The sequence below is a fragment of the Tursiops truncatus genome, chromosome 1, assembly GCF_011762595.2.
Source record: "Tursiops truncatus isolate mTurTru1 chromosome 1, mTurTru1.mat.Y, whole genome shotgun sequence".
NCBI lineage: Eukaryota > Metazoa > Chordata > Mammalia > Artiodactyla > Delphinidae > Tursiops > Tursiops truncatus.
In genome coordinates, this window is record NC_047034.1 from 38583468 (window position 1) to 38599569 (window position 16102).

General features: G+C 41.2%; 1 protein-coding gene across 16 annotated transcripts in view; it reads left to right on the forward strand.

Annotated features, from left to right (window-relative positions):
- The first annotated feature begins 7238 nt into the window (after positions 1-7238).
- Positions 7239-16102, forward strand: part of HHAT (hedgehog acyltransferase) — a 368333-nt gene continuing 359469 nt past the window's right edge. For 11 of the 16 annotated variants that reach the window (XR_012331015.1, XR_012331016.1, XR_012331010.1 and 8 more), the window contains exon 1: positions 7427-7789. The gene's annotated coding sequence lies outside the window, so the exon portion shown is untranslated. Of the gene's footprint in view, positions 7392-7426; positions 7866-16102 lie in introns of those variants that run through there. The other 5 variants (XM_073802953.1, XM_073802920.1, XM_073802960.1 and 2 more) reach the window with 3 other exon arrangements.

Here is a 16102-nt window from a genome sequence, read left to right on the forward strand (position 1 = left end):
CCGCCTGCCGATGCGGGGGACACGGATTCATGTCCCGGTCCGGGAAGATCCCACGTGCCGCGGAGCGGCTGGGCACGTGAGCCATGGCCGCTGAGCCTGCGCGTCCGGAGCCTGTGCTCCGCAACGGGAGAGGCCACAACAGTGAGAGGCCTGCGTACTGCAAAAAAAAAAAAATCAATATCATCAGTTAAATATACTAATTCTAAATCCCAAACATCATCTTCAAAAGTGAGATTGCTTGCCAAATGAGATTGCTTTTCATATAGAAAAATGTGACTCATTTCTGAGTTTACTCACCATGCTTAATAGTGAGTCACATTTTCCTTGGGTTCCCTTAGGACAGTCAGTGAACTTCATTCAGTATGCTTCAGCATGAGGGTCTGGCTAGCTCCAGTTTGAACAAAACACGTCAATATTTTGGCTGTTCCATGAGCTCTCTTTAATAAATTTAACACCTTCACCATGGTTTACGCGGGCCTCTCACTGTTGTGGCCTCTCCCGTTGCGCAGCACAGGCTCCAGACACGCCGGCTCAGCGGCCATGGCTCACGGGCCCAGCTGCTCTGCGTCACATGGGATCCTCCCGGACCGGGGCACGAACCCGCGTCCCCTGCATCAGCAGGCAGACTCTCAACCACTGCGCCACCAGGGAAGCCCTCTTTTTTTTTTTTTTAAACACTTCCATGAGATACAGCAGAATCATTTCTAGAGATGTCAAGTAGAATTCCTATTGATTCTAAGCACAAGTGTTATTAGTAGCTCTTAACAATATTTAAATAATTGTTGTTATGTTTTCTAGCCACATCTGCTGGCTCCACCACTCACACTTCCTTTATTATTTTTCCAGTTTGATAGATATTGACCGACAAGGCATTTTTTTCCAGTTTTGTAAATACATCTGACCCAGTGTATGCCAGGTTAAATTTAAACACACGCACACGCACACACACAGACACGTTCCTTGTCATCTTGCATAAACTAGAAGAGTTGAATAACTTAGAGCATCCACGTTCTTTTGGAGATGGATCTCAAACTCGATACTGGATTTTAACTACATGAGGAGCATGGCTTTGGAAGTTTCTGCAATAGTGCAGATTCAACTAGAAATAGTATTATCCCAAAGAGTTGTAAATTTTAATTTATCAGCTGATTTAGCATTAAAAATCATATGCATCATTTCTATTTATGTTAGAAGAGTAATGTTTTAACATCTGTATGAGCCATTTTCTCTTTGCCAAACCATATGTAACAAAATCTCATTAACAGTCTGTAGAACAACTAAGAAACTGTGCCAATAATTTTTCGTCTTTTGTTTTCATTTAAAAGTGTTTGAGTGGCTTGTTGACAAGTCCAGTATGCTGTGTTTCTAAGTGTCCTACTTAGTTTTGAAGGTGTCATTACAAATAATATATTGGGATTTGTCGCTTTTGTTGGATTTTACTCACTGAAAAAAATACTGTAAATAATCTGCCTCATAAGATCTTCCATTCTTTTTTTCTTTTTAGAATGCTCCTCCAATGAAGTTGAAGCTTACTATTAGAGCCAATATTTTTCTCAACATTGTCTACAGTTCTAGATACCTAGAGTTTGAACTGGGGCGTTCCTCCAATTTTCCCTTCATCATTCTTTGCTCTTGTAATGGTAAGGAGAAATCCCATTAAAGGGAAATTCATGCTAATTTAATTAAATGTACATTTGACACAAACCTGAAACATATCATGTTTGATAACATTCTTTCAGAAAAATGCTTTACAATGAAGTCTGAAAAATTTTAATATAAAATATAAATTCTGGTTAATTGTCTTGTAATGGTGATGGTCATATTCTCATCATATACCAAAATATCAAATGAGATGTTAATTAGAAGAAGGCAGAATAACTTGTATTAGTCAACTGAAATTCATCATAGCCTTCCATTATTTCTCTTAATTCTGTTCCTAGCAAACAGATGCAGTATTTCCAAGTTCACAATTCTTAATAAAAATCCAGTGATGTAGAATCCAGTGATTCTCATTCTATTCTATTCTACTCTATTCTATTGTAATTTGTTTAAAAAAAATTAAGTCTGGTTATGACCCGTTAGCTTTATTTTACAATCTACTAAAGTATTATGTCTTGCAAATAGCCGGAATAATACTGGCATAGATAATAAACACCTGTTAAAAAACCAAGAGAAGTTCAGAGAGTGGCAGTGCTATAGTAAAATATAAAAGAATAGTGTAATAGAACAGAGAATGACCGGGCAGAGACTAATTTTGCCAAGGTGGTCAGGGAAGGCTTCTTGGAGGAGGTGGCATTGAATTGTCCTCGGTAGAGTTTACGCTACTGATATGAATCCATTCTTCAGCATTCATAGGCAGTTTGAATTATATTATTTTAAATATACTTATTACTTTTTAGCTGTTTTGTGTATATTTGATGAATCCCCAGCTAGACTGCAACTTCCTGTGGGACAAGTCTTTTTTTCACTTAAAAAATCTCCCCCAGCCTTCAATTTGTGCTGTGTGTAAAGTAGATGCTGGACAAATGCTAGGTCAATGTTGACTATTGCAAATCACCATAAAGTAGAGCGAACATCCTCGTAGGTGGAGCAGATGAGAGCCTGTGCCAGGTGGTGAGGGTTGGGAAGGCCCTTGAATCCTTCTGAATAGCTCCCCATTATTTCCTGTGCCTGAAATTTCATAATTAGAAATTCACTCCTTTATCTTTAAGCCTTTATCAATTAAGTCTCAACAATCATTTGTGCCTCTGTTGAATCAGTATAATTTCTATGAGTCATAGTTGAATTCACAAAGAAGAGTTGGCTGGTTAATCCTTCCTAAGCACCAGTCCTGCCATCTGGAGAGTGGCTCCCAGGTGCTCAGGGCTGCCTGTCGAGACAGGAGGCCCCACTAGACTACTTAGGCCCCACTAACCGAGAGGGCCGGAGAGAAAACATGCCCAGTGAAGGCACCTGATTAATGACTTTAGGATCAAAATAATGGTATAAAGAATGACTGACCATTAATTGGCCACATTTACATACTAATTTTGATATTTTTGCTTTTAAAGAAACATAATACCAAGGCACAAATTAGTTTCCTCTTTTAAACCTCAGTTATCATCAATTTTGGTCAGTTTACTCTAGGCATGGTTCGCTTCTCAACTCCAGGGAGGAATTTCTCTGGCTTTACTTGAATGGTCAGAACAGAGGCCTTCCAAGGCAAAGCAGCTCTGGCTATGTCTGGGCCCTGGACTGGCCACTTCAGCTCCGAGTCAGGGAGCTCCAGAACCCTGATACTTCTGCTCTAAGACAGGCACAGATCACTGAAGGCCAGATACTTCCGCCTACGTGTAAAGCACTGAAGAGAGAAGGGAAAATCCTCTCCTCTTCAACACCCACAACTTTTTTCCTGGTGTCTAGATTCTGACATTTATTCCAGTTATCTTCCCTCTCACTTCCAAAAGGGGCTGAATATCCAACCATCCACTCCTTCCACTCTAAACCCTGGCCTTTGCGAGATGTCCATACTTTTCAACAAATGGTGTTGGGAAAACTGGATATGCACATGCAAAAGAATGAATTTGGACCCTTGCTTTACCCAATATACAGGAATTAACTCAAAATGGATAAAATATCTACTATAAAGAACTAAAACTATAAAACTATGAAAAAAAAACAGGGGAATATTAGAGGAAAAGTTTCATAACACTGGATTTGGCAATGATTTCCCGGCTATGACACCCAAAGTGCTTGCAGGGAAAAAAATAGATATACTAGACTTCATCAAAATTAAAAATTTTTGTGCATCAAAGGACACAATCAACAGAGTGAAAGGGCAACCCACAGAAGGGGAGAAAATACTTGGAAATCATATGTCTGATAAGTGGTTAATATCCAGAATATATAAAGAACTCCTACAGCAACTCAACATCAAAAAGACAACCTGATTAAAAAACGGGCCAAGGACTTGAATAGACATTTCTCCAAAGAAGACTTGTAAATGGTCAATAGGCACATGAAAAATGGTCAGCATCACTAATCGTTAGAGAAATACAAATCAAAATCACAATGATTTATCACCTCATACCTATTAGGATGGCTGTTATCAAAACAAACAAATAAACACAACACAAAACAACAACAAAAAACAAATGAATTTCAAAATAAAGTGAGGATGTAGAGAAATTGGAATCCTTGTACGTGTTGCTTGGAATGTAAAATGGTGCAGCTATGGAAAACAGGCTATGGAAAACAGTATGGCTGTTCCTCCAAAAATTAAAAAAATAGAATTACTATTTGATGCAACAATTCCATTTCTGGGTATATACCCAGAAGAATTGGAAGCAGAGTCTGGAAGAGGTACTTATATACCCATGTTCACAGCAGCATTATTCAGCGTAGCCAAAAGGTAGAAGCTACTCAAGTGTCCACTGACAGGTGAATGGATAAAGATTGTCTATACATACAAAGGAATACTATTCAGCTTTAAAAAAGGAAGGAAATTCTGGCACATGATACAACAGGCTAAGCCTTGAGGTCATTATGCTAAGTGAAATAAGCCACTCACAAAAGGACAAATGCTGTATGATTCCATTTATATAAGTGGCCTAGAGTAGTCAAATTCATAGAGACAGAAAGTAGAATGGTGGTTGCCAGGGACTAGCATAGTGAGGAGTTACTTTTTAATGGGTACAGAGTTTCAGTGCTGCAAGATGTAAAGAGTCTGGAGTGGCACAACAACGTGAATATACTTAACACTGCTGAACTGTACACCTAACAATGGTTATGATGGTAAATGTTGTGTTATGTGTATTTTACTACAAAATTTTAAAAAACTCGATGCTATTAAGCTTGTCCCCTTTTAGAATGTAAAACCCAAGGCTGTATATAATTTGCTGAATTAAAAATAATGTTTAAGGTACTTTAATTACGGTATGGTTATGTGAATGACAAAGTTGATAGATTCAACATAGAACAATTTGCTAAGATAGACCCTAGGTTAACAGACAGCATGCAGAGTTGGCTAAGGTGTTTATATTTAGGGAAAATGTTTTAAGGAGCTTTTACTGTTTAGATAGTTTCAGCATTTAATACATGATTGTGCAATGGTGAGATTCTAGAGTTTGTAAAACTGACATTATAAGAAAAGTCCTTTGTTTTTCAGGGGGTATCACCTTAAGATTTTTCTGTTATAAAATTAATTTGTGCTTAATAAAAAAGTGGAAAAATTAAGAATAAAGTCCCACCACCCAAATTTAACCTTATTTCCTTTCCAATCACTTTTCCATGCACAAGTTTAAAAAAATATTTAGGGCTTCCTTGGTGGCGCAGTGGTTGAGAGTCTGCCTGCCAATGCAGGGGACGCGGGTTCGTGCCCCGGTCCGGGAAGATCCCACATACCGCAGAGCGGCTGGGCCCGTGAGCCATGGCCGCTGAGCCTGCGCGTCCGGAGCCTGTGCTCCGCAACGGGAGAGGCCACAACAGTGACAGCCCCGCGTACCGCAAAAAAAAAAAAAAAATTTAGTTATGATCATATTACATATGAATAGTAACCATTATTTTAAGAGGTTGCAAGTATAATAGATGACAGAGTATATAAGTTTTAGTTTAATTTCCACTTTTTTATTTTTGGAAAATTAGGGAATTTTCAGGATATCCCCCCCAGTTATAGTATATTTTGGTGCATTATACTATATTTACCTTATTATGGTATAAATTAAAACAATATAAATTAAAATTGAAATCTTTATTTGTAAAGAGCATTTTCTACATTATGGATTATCTCCTTTGGATTTATTCCCATAAACAAAATTCAACATCAAAAGGTTTAAACATTAAGGGTTTTCATAGTTGTAAGGGTTTTGATATTGCCAAATCGCTTAACTACCTAAAAAGTGTGTAAGTGCTGTCACACAGCACCCTCGCCAGCCTTTAATGTCATTTATTAATTTTTGTCAACTATTTTTGTGAAAAATTGTGTTATTTTACTTTGCACTTCTTTGAGCTTCTTTCAGTATGTTTGTGTCCTTATTGTATATCCTAGTTTTTTTTAGTGGATTGTTTATTCATGTGTCTTGCTCATCTACAATTGGATTCTAATGTTTTCTTATTAATTGTATTTAATTTATATATAATAAACAGTAACACTTTGTATCATAATTCCTGCAAGTACTTTCCCCGGTCTATTGCTTACATTTCAATTTTGACTATTTTTATTTAATTGATGTTTCTAATTTACCTATGATGGAATCTGCCCTTATTTTCATTTGTGTTTTCCAGTGAATATGTTGTGTGTGCAGAAAGTGGTTAAATGTAAATGACAGTGAACCTACATTATTGCCAATAGTGTCATTTAGAAATAACACAGGAGTTATCTCATTCCTGTCCCTGAGTCTGACACTACCTGAGTAGTGAGAGTTCTTACTCTGTCCCTTCCTCTGCCAAACCCTTCAGGTGAGGGTTGCCAGATCAAATACAGGATGCCCAATTAAATCTGAATTTCAGATAAACAACAAATACTTTTTAAAAAAAGCATCAGTATGTCCCAAATATTGCATGGGCCACACGGATACTAAAAAAATAGTATTCATTGTTCATCTGAGACTAGATTCAATTTTAGCTGGGCATCCTGTATTTTTATTTGCTACATCTGGCACTCCTACTTGGGACTAGTTTATTTACACCTGCTTACTTAACACCATCCTGTACTGTGTTGGGGCTGCGGATGGTGGGAGCTGAACGAGGAGATAGTTCCTGTCCTCAGAGAGTTTATATTCTTGTTTCCCAGAGAATTTTGCGATCAGAAAAATAATCTCCTGGACTATTTCAATGACTGCTAGAATAAACTTTGAGCACAGCCTCTGTATTTTCCTGCTGCCTAACGCAGAGTTGTCCACGTTCACCTGACCACAGAACCACCTGAAACACCCCTCCCCTGGGGAGTCTGATTCTTTTGGTTTGAAGAGGGATCCAGGTGCCAGCGGTTTTAACAAGAGCCCAGGTGATTCTCCTGCCCAGGAAAGTCTGTGGAACTCTGGCAGCCTTGGCGTTGGAGGCCTCTGAGTAACACCTGGCATAAAGTCACGGTCCAAGGCAGCTTCAGATCTTCCACTCTTTTACGATCTATTCAAAATCACTGATATACATTTTGCAGTGCTGATCATCTTTGTAAGCTGCTTTACAGTTCATGAAGTTCATCCCATTTGGTCTTCACTCTAATTCTCCAGGAAAGCCGGGAAGCTTATTTCCGCTTTACAGAGAAGGACAAGGAGGCTCACAGGAGGCTCAGCTAAATTCACACAGCAAGCTCCAGAAGCCGCCGGAGCGGCAAGGCCCGCCCTCTTTCCACCCCACCGAGCTACCTCCTTTCGCGTACAAAGTACGTGGGGACCACTGGGGCTGGACTTCAGGTGACTTCCGCTCCCAAACCTGCAGCCCCAAGGCGTGCAATTAACAAACGGGGGTGGAGAGGTCCGTGCGCTGCTGGGCGCAGGCACCGGGGCCCACGGGTGAGCGGGGGCTGGGGCTACGCGGGCCGGCGCCAGGCGCTCCGGGTGCGGAGTGGCGGGCAGTCCTCCTGCGGGACCCCTGCAACCGCGCGGCCTGCTCGCCACCGCTCCCGGGGCGCCGCCTGCTTGCGAGCCCGGCGGCCTGGAGCGGCGCGCGCGGGCACGGCGGCGGCGGGGACGTGCTCCGAGGACGCGCGCGGGGCTGGTTCTCCAACCGCCGCTCCCGGGGAAGAGGGCGGCTTCCCGGGAAGCCCGTCGCCGCCGCCGCCGCCGCCACCGCCGCCGCCGCCGGCTCGGAGGTGCGGAGAGGGTTGTTGGGAATTCGGGGCGCGCGTGAGCGTCACCAACGCTGCCGCCACCCGGGACAGCCCGGAGGTTGGTAGCTGGTGATCGTAGCGGGTCCTCGGGAAGTTAGGTGTTGACTTTCTGCTTCGACTGACTCGGTTGAGAAAAAGAAACGCCCGATACGCTTTCTGTTTCCAATTCCCGTTCCTGCGTGCGCGCCCGAGGGCGGAGCAGAGGAGCGAAGACAAAGGCGGTGGCGGGGGGGTGAGGGGGGCGTGCGCCCGGGTCAAGGCTGCGTTCCACCCCCGGCCGGCCGAGTCCGCTCACGCCCCTGCCAGCGTCCCCCATCCTTGGCATCGTCCCCAGTTTCTGGCACTGTTGCTGGAAGTGTGGACGCCGGTCCCCTTGGCGATCTTAGAAGTGCGCCTGCCTGACTGCTGCGGTTCCAGTGACCCCCAAAGTTAGAGACTTTTGCTTTCTACTCTCCGGACTCAGTTTCCCTCTTTTCTTCTACCTGTGGCCTTTAGGTGGCATCAGTCTTGATGTGGAAAGGCCTTCCTCCTCTCAAGCCCTACAAAGTGGGCGGGAGAGGTACTAGGATGGATAGCACTGGCGGTGAGAAATGTGCTGCTTCATTGCTTCGTGGCTCTTGGATCAGGGCAGTCAGGCTAGCCAGTTGGTATCCTCGGTGGTTTACATTATATGGGGGTGCGACTCACTGTTTCTGTCCTTTTCTGATTTGTATTCCTCCTTCATTCATTCGCACAGCTAGGAGTTTACTTCCATGTGATAAGTGCTATGGGAACACGAGGAGAGGGAAGGCTTTCCTGAGGAGGGGGTGGTTTTTATACTGGAATTTGAAGAATAAGTATGATTTTTTTTTCCCTTTCATTCTTCATGTTCCGCCTTTCCTATAATTTGTCTCCCTCCTTTCTCAGTGGCAGCCCCTAACTGTGATTAAGTGTTGGGTAGGAACCGTCAGTTCTGACTTGAAAGATTCAGCTAATAGTGATGGGGACGATGTGCTTGTCAGGTGCTTTAAATCCATTATTTTTAAACCTTGCAATAACTGGGAAGGATACCTAGTGTTAGCCCTTTTCACAGCAGAAGAAAGGAATACTTAGATGCCAGAGCCACAGAAAGTAAGTGCTGGGGTCGGGTTTTGCACTCCTCTTTCTGGGTCAAAGCCTATGCTTTATCTGCTGTTTACTTTGCCCCCTCCTTGGGAAGTAAGTTATATAGACTAACTTAGAGTGAAGGCCAAGTCTTTAGAGAGAGCAGTCATTTTGTGGGTGGCTAGATGTTGGTGGGAGCTCTGAAGGTAATGTCAGGGACTAGCCAGGGTGAGCCTTACTCATCTGTGTGTCTTCTTCCAGGCCAGGGCCTGGCCAAAGGGAAGTGCTCCTTAACCGTTGCCTGGGAGTTCCATGGCTTGGGTGAGAGCCTTGATTCTTTGTAGGGGTTCCTTACCCTTTTTTTGTGCCATGGACTTCTTTGGAGTCTGGGGAAGCCAATTTTTAAAAGGCATTTCAAAGTACATAGAGTTACAAATTATATTGAAACAGTGATCAAAATAGTGTAAACCCCCCAACATTTATAATAGTATTTTTTTTCTTGATTAGTGCATTAAGTGACAAAATTCAGGGCTGTATCAGGTAAGTCTCAGAATTTCAAAGTAGTGATGCCCATGTAAATGATGTTTTGCAGTATTTGCAACAGCTGCACTGTAGTATGACAGAATTTGTGACAGTTATTGGTGACAGTCACCAGAAATGCTCTTACTAGTGTGATTTGCTCTTCGCACTTACAATCAAATGAAATCCTGAATTTCAGTTAGAGGTTTGCGAAAATACAGACATATGAGAAAAGAAATTTAAGTTCATGGCCTCCTGAATTCTGCCTATGGACATCTTGTGGGTGGAGGGCTGGGTATCGAGATTACAAACCCAGCCAGTGGTGGTTTTTCTTCCTCCACGTTCTTGCTGGCCACCCTACAGCGTTACTAATGGCTGTTCCCTTCTCCTTCAGTTCGTGTCTCCTTTTCCGCAGGTGCACGGTTGTTTGTGATGATAAAAGCTGTTGAGAGAGAATTGCTGGATTGTTTACATGCTCTACCTCTCTTGCTCCTTCTGTGCGTAATTCTGCTGGAGAATATTCCAGCGATAGTGGATTTATTTGTGTCATATAATGCATGACCATCTTCCCTTCCCTCCCTCCAATGGTGTATGGTATTACCAGTGTCAGGGAAGAAAAAAGGAGTTATCACTACATATCCTACAGACATTTAAAAAATCTTCAGATGTTATTATGAACAATTTTATGGTAATACATTTGAAAATTCAGATGAAATGGACAAGTTTTTTCAATAAAATACCTCATAAGACATAAGAACTAGAAAATCTGTATAGTTCCATATCTATAAAGAAATTAAATATGTAATTAAAAATCTTTTCATAGCAGAATTTCCAGGCCTCGATGGTGTCACTAGTGCAATATTACAAACATTTTAAAAAATGAAAAAGAAGGAATACTCCCTGACTGCTTTTATAAGGCCAGCATAACCTTGTTACTAAAGTTTGATAAGGAGGTTACAAGAAACTATAGTCCAAACTCTCACAGAAAAGAAGCAAAAGCCCTAAAATGGGTATTGGTGAATCAAATCTAGCGGCCTATACCTATATTTATAGGATACCAAACCATGACCAAGTTGGATTTATTCCAGGAATGTAAACTTTGTCTAACATTAGAAAATCAATAAATAATTTAACCACAGTCACAGAATAAAGGAGAAAAACTACTTGAGAAACTTCAACACCCATTTGTGATAAAAATTCTTTGCAAAGTAAAACATTACTGAGAGAATTTAAAGTTTTAAAATAATGAAGGGTAAGTCATTGCTCTACAAATAAATGTGTGGATTCAGTATAATCCCAATCAAAATCCCAGCAGATTTTTTCCAAAAATAGTAAGCCCATTTTAAAATATATTTGGAAATTCTAGAAAATCTAAGTAAAAGAACAAAATTGGAAAACTCAAGCTAATAGATAGTACTGTACGTAGTTTGTCGGCGTGGTGTTGGCGCAGTGCTAGACAGGCCACGGAACTGAGTAGAGAATCCATGAACAACCTCACATGTATGAGGTCTCTTGATGTATGAGAGAAGTGGCGCTGCAGTGCTCTGGAGAAAGGACAGCCTTTTCAGTAAACGATGCTGGGCCAATTGGATATTGCAAATGGACAAGATGAATTTTGATCATCTACGTCACCCCCATACACAAAAATTAATCAAGATACATCATACACCTAAATGTGAAATCTAAAACAAGAAAGCTTCTGGAAGAAAGCAAAGTCAAACACCTTTATGACAAAGGTTTATTGACTAGGACACAAAAAGCAGTAGTTATAAAGGAAAATATTGGTAAGAACTACTGTTCATCTAAAGATTCCATAAAGAGAGTGAAAAGGCAAGCTACAGAATGGGTGAAGGTATTTGTGATGGTTATATCCCATAAAGGACTCATACCCAGAATGTAGAAATAATTTTTACAAATCATTGAGAAAAAGCCCAGTAGAAGAACGGGCAAGTCACTTCCTCAAAAGATTTCCAGATTCCCAATAAACATATGAAAAAGTGGTTAACCTCATTAGTAATTAGGGAAACGCAAATGAAAACTACAATGGGATATCACTCTATACTCAACAGAGTGGCTAAAAACAAAAAACAAACCCAAAAACCTGGCAATGCTGAGTATTGGTTAGGATATGGAAAACCTGAACTTCTCATACATTGCTGATTGTTATGAAAATTAGTGTAACTTCTGGAAATTGTTTTGCAGTATCATTTACTAAAGATGAACATACACATCCCCTATGACCTAGTTTCCTGTTTAGTGTCTATCATTCTTTGATAACCACTAAGCAGTAAGACAGGCGTATTTGTACCGAAAGACATGTAAAAGTATATGCAGAGCAGTATTATTCCTTATAGCCCCAAGTTGGAAACAACCCATGGGTTCATCCAGAGTGGAATGGACAAAAGCCTAAGTAAATTGCTTATACAATGGTATACGCCACAGTAATAAGAATAACAAATTATTGCAAGTGGGGCCAAAAGAAGGTAGACACAAGAGTAAGAGCTATGTGATTCCATTTTTTTTTTTTGAAGTCCGAAGATGGGCAAAACTAAATAAACTAGGGCGTTAGGAGTCAGGCTAGTGGTCACCTTTAGTGGAGTTATAAGGAAAGAACAGAAGGGGCATTCAGTTTTTCATCTGAGCAGTAATTCCTGGCGTGAGTCTGCTTTTGGAAAGCCTTACATTTTTTTTTCTTTAAGCATACTTTAATACAAAGTTTACTTAAAATATATTATTAAAAAAATTGATTCACTCACGATGCCCCTAATCTGGAGAGTGGAAGATGTGGTGGGCATGATTCTCGGTGATTAAACAGGCTTAAAATAGGTTGAGAATTTTCCGGGGAAAGGATGCAATATCACACCAGTAGCTTTTCTGAACTAGGGGCTTATAAATCTGACTCCGTTTCTGCCAATCTTTAACAGCAGAGATCTGGCTTAAGGGCAGTTCATATAAAAGGACTTAAGAGTTATGTTTGATATTAAGATTGATATCAGTGTGAGACAGAAGCCAAAAAAAATGCTAAGTTGAGAACTGAATGCAAAATTTTTGTTTTCAGGTTTCATTTTCTTGCAATTTAAGTGTTTAAAGTTTATAACCATTAGATTAAAATATTCTGATGTTTTATATAAATCCCTTTAATTAGGTACTTTCCTTCCACTAGGCCATGAACTAATTGAGGGCAGGGGTAGCATATTAGTTTCTGTAACAAATGACCACAAACTTAGTGGCTTCAAACAACAGAAATTGATTACCTACAGTTCTGGGGATCAGAAGTCCACAATGGGGTGGCAGGGCTGCATTCCTTCTGGAGGCTTAGAGTGGTGGGGGGCGAGGCAGAGGAATGGTGTCTTTCTTCGTTGCTGCTGTTCTCTGCCTCTACCATTCCTTTGTTCTTGGCCCCTTCCTCCATCCTCAAAGGGTTATCTAACCTCTGCTTCCATCATCATATCTCCTCTCTGTCTCTGACCCTCCTTCTTCCCTCTTAGAATGACCCTTGTGATTACATGGGCCCACATAGATAATCAGGGATAATGTCCTCATCTCAAGATCTTTAACTTGATCACATCTGCAAAGTCCCTTTTCCATGTAAGGTAACATATTTACATGTTCAGGGATTAGGGCATGGACGTTTCTGGGGTAGCTGTATTTGGGGGATCCTACAGACGGAATCTTTATATTTTGCCTTCACAAATAGTGCAGTTCCTGATCTTCGGTAGGAGCTCACTGATATCTGTCGAATGCAGGAATGAGTCTAAGATTTCACTATTTGACGTATACTTTCGGAAGAAGAGAGACGATGGTCTTGTCCTACTCTTGCTCTGCCACAGCTGGAATTTCGGGTTCAGCTTTAGGTACCTATACTATAAAGAGACAACTGACAGAATGGGAAAGGGTCTGGGAAGCAAGCCACTGAAATGATTGAAGGAAGCGTGGGGGTTTGTCCTGGAAGAGGGCTTGGGATGGAGCGGGTAGCATTAATTATCTCTAAATATTTGAAGGAGTATGATTGGCAAGAATAATTAAGCCTTTCAGTATACTTAATAGTAGCAGTAATATTAAACACAACAAGAATGAGCATTTTAGAGCTTACAATGGCCAAGGTAAGATTCTATCTCTTTGTAAACCCGTTTAATCCTCACAGCAACTCTCTGAGGGTTATTATTATCTCTATTTCATAAGTAAGGACATTGAGGCACAGTGAGGTCATGCAACTTGTGCTGGGTCACACAGCTAGAAAGTAGCAAAGCTGGGATTCAGCCTTTGGCATTCTGACTCCAGAGCCATCCTCTAAACTATCATACTATCCGGCCTCCGTGCTTTTAGTTCCTGCAGGTACAATAGGACTAGTAGCAGAACGTTTTTTAGAAATAGAGGGGCAGATTTTGACTCAGTTTAAGAAAAAAAAAGATGATAACAATAAGAACTTCTTAGAAACAGAGTTTCCCTGCCTTGCAGTGTTGCTGGAAGTGGTCAGGTAGGTTATTGTAAAAGGAATTCCCAAACTGGCTGGAGATTAGACCAGATGACAATATTGATTTTGAAATTTTGATTTGAGAACGTAATTCTTTAAAATATACATCTCTCTCAACCTTTGTGACATTTTATGTAATAAAGACCTACTATGAGATGTAGTTTTCCCACTAACTTTCCAGATTTTATTTATTAGGAGTTCTAACATACTGGTATGGTAAGCTACGTCCCCGCCCCTTTTTTAGGTGCCATTGCTGTTCCTCCAGTAAAGAGATGGAAGCTGTTCTCTCTTCCCCCTTGAATCTGGGCTGGGCTCTTGACCAATAAAATGTTCTTTGAATTCTGGAGCCTGGTCCTTAAGAGACCTTGCACCTCTTGCCTTTGTTCTTTTAAGACCCTGAAGCCACCATCCTATGAAGGGTCCAGCCTACTGGAGGATGAGTGCCCACATGGAGGAGAAGTAAGGCATCTAGCTGACAGCCGGCACAAAATGCCAGACATGTGGGTGAGATCATGTTGTCCTCCCCAGTTTCCTTGAGCCATGCAGTGACTTAGTCATATGAGTGATGCCAGGTGAGATCAGCAGAAGAACTGCCCAGATTGCCATCCCATAGAATCACGAGAGAGAATAGATCTTGTTATTTTAAGCCACTGTGTTTCGGGAATGGTTCATTGCACAGTGATACATAACATTTGGTGCATATTTTGAAGTAGTGATATGTATTTTTAACTATTCTGTAATTAGACTTTTGCCCAGCCCAATGGACCTCGTCAATCTAACTGATCATTCCAGTGCGTTGGTGAAGGCTTTCTGGGTGTGGAAAAGCGTTTCTCCGTAGTATCACGTGGGTAGAAGAATAAGACTCTTTGTAAGACTCTTAAGCAGGGTTTGGAGAACACTGTACTGTGAGAAGACACGATGAATCTGGGCCTGGTTTTCCTGGTGAAAGTCATGTAATTTATATTCTGCAAAATAGGTTTCATCAAATTCTACCTGGAAAAGAGCAAAAGCCTCCTAACATCTTTTCCAGATGTGCTAGAATATTGCTCTACTATTATATTTTCTTTTCTTCAAAGCCATTGTCATTTCAGTGTGCATGGGTTCCTTTTACGTTATTACTTTGTGGTTTCCAGAGTGCTCATTTGTTCCTAAATTTAGAACTATTTCCATTTTATTCATTCCTTACCTCTATATAACTCCTGACTTTCCCCTCTTATTTCCGAGGTAAATTGGTTTGGTTTAGTTTGTCTTCTTCAGTAAATCTTCTAAGGAACGTACGAGTTAGATGTTTCATGTGTATTTTGAGTACATCTAGTTGATTTTCTTCCTGGGGTGTATCTACGTTATACATAACTTTAAATTCTTTTGCATGTATATAGCTTATATTATCTTCTAACTTTCCCAATGAATTGATTTTGTCATAGATGTTGAAAAAATGAATCCTGTGAACTCTGTAAGAATAGGGAGGTGGGTGAGAGAAGGCTCTGGAATTAGACTTGATAAGTATGAATCTAAGCTCTGCTGCTTACTAGCTGTGTGATTTGGGGCAGGTTTCTTGATCCTTCTGGGCTTTGGTCATCTTTTGTGTTAAATGAGGATACCAGAAGTACCAACCTCAAAGAGTTGTTACGGAGATTAAATGAAAGAATACTTGTAAAGTGCTTTCTCAGCATAAGTAATCTGTAAATACTACTTATTGTAGTACAGCTGTTGCTAAACTCTGGGAAAACTCAGAGAAAAATTTCAGTTTAGTTGGGAGTGATGATGGTGATGGCACTGGAGATTGTTAGCTTCATGCTGCGGGTGCCGTTTTAAAGTCCTCTGGTGCGTGGGTGTATTTGGTGATAGCCCATTTAGCGCTAAATATCAAAGGTGAGGGGCAGTAAAGAATTTAATGTGGGAGTGTTGGAATCCATGTGTTGTATTTATCAACAATAAAGATAAAAGACTTTTTTTTGTGTGTGTGTGTGGTACGCGGGCCTCTCACTGTTGTGGCCTCTCCCGTCGCGGAGCACAGGCTCCGGACGCGCAGGCTCAGCGGCTCAGCGGCTCAGCGGCTCAGCGGCTATGGCTCACGGGCCCAGCCGCTCCGCGGCATGTGGGATCTTCCCGGACCAGGGCACGAACCCGTGTACCCTGCATCGGCAGGCGGACTCTCAACCACTGCGCCACCAGGGAAGCCTGGATAAAAGATTTTTGAAAAGATATTGGAAGTTACT